Source organism: Crocodylus porosus, unplaced genomic scaffold (assembly GCF_001723895.1).
Source record: "Crocodylus porosus isolate Cpor-Errol unplaced genomic scaffold, CroPor_comp1, whole genome shotgun sequence".
Lineage (NCBI taxonomy): Eukaryota > Metazoa > Chordata > Crocodylia > Crocodylidae > Crocodylus > Crocodylus porosus.
Window position 1 is genome coordinate 158,311,453 of NW_017728906.1, and position 1,466 is coordinate 158,312,918.

The following is a 1,466-nucleotide window of genomic DNA, read 5'->3' on the forward strand; positions in this document are numbered from 1 at the left end:
GTTCATAAGCCAAAATTCCTGTCCTGAAATGGATCTGTGCATAAAGACTTCTAACATTTTTATGTATTGTTAAAGGGTGTCTAGATCCCACATAGCAGCAGCAAAGAAAGATTTAAGGCTAAATTCTGTTTCACCTTAACATGGCCAGTTGGCATTTGCATGGCCACATAAGTGCATTTTTTGGCATGTACACACAGTTTGGATTCGCTTTGCATCTGTATACATATGCTAGCCCTGTGCTTCCCTTCTGAGCGTGCTCAGAAGGCTATGCTCTGGCCAAGTAGGCTCTGAGGAAGAATAAAATTGCCCAGGACTGCCTATAATGCCATGCAAGTCCCAAAGTTTACATGAAGAGAGGCTGTGTCTGTCAAGCGTTTAACACCAGAAGAGAAGGTCCTTGCCATCATCTAACCCTAGTTTTTAGATAGCAATTTCTAGTGTCTAAACATAGAGCAGGATCTCCTGCTTCTAGGCCTCTTACCCAGAGGAGTTTTGAATCAGCATTTCCCACTTCCACAGGCAGGAAAAAATGTAAAGTCAGGAGAAAAAAATGAGCAAATCATAAGGAGTATGGCTCAGTGAGGTAGGTACTCTCCTGGCAATGGAGCAGAAGCTTTCCCACTGTTGTTTATTTGTTTGACACAATTAATATTGAATGCAAGGATTTGGTCCTACATGTTTCATGTATAGTGGCTGGCAAAGCCCAGAGACACAGCTCATGCTCCCCCAGAGGCAGTTTCTACTTCCCCCTGCAACTGCAGTTCTCCCATCCATTTCAAAGAAGAACATTTAAAACCTCCAGACTCCACATCTGTTACCGAGAAGGTGTGTGGCTCTCCATTCATAAGGATTGGGAATTTTAACACGTGGTAAGACACTTCATGCTCTGGCAGATTCCCTGAGGCAGCTGCTCTCTGCTGCCAGAACTTCTAATGGCAGAAGCAACCTAATATAGGTAAGACCCTACATGTATTTCCCAGATCTTAGAGGAGAGAAAATAGCAAATGTGCAGTCTGGGAACACAAACTTACACAGAAGAGAATGAAGTTATTTTGGTTTGGCATGGAGTTTTTTAATTATATGTCAGGAGCTAAAGTATTTTGTCTTTCACAAGGGTGGGCTCAGAAATAAAAATGGAAAAATGAGAAAGAAACTGGGAAGGATATAGAATCATAGAATCAAAGGACCAGAAGGGACCTGCCAGATCATCAAGTCCAGTCCCTTTCCATGGGCAGGAAGTTATTGGGCTCAGATGAGAAGGCTGAGGGGGGACCTGGTGACTGTCTATAAATTCACTAGGGGGGACCAGAAGGGTTTAGGGGAGACGCTGTTTCCCCTAGCGCCCCTTGGCATGACAAGGAACAATGGACACAAGTTATTAGAGAGTAGATTTAGATTAGACATCCGCAAGAACTACTTCACAGTTAAGGCAGCTAGGAGCTGGAACCAACTTCCAAGGGAAGTGG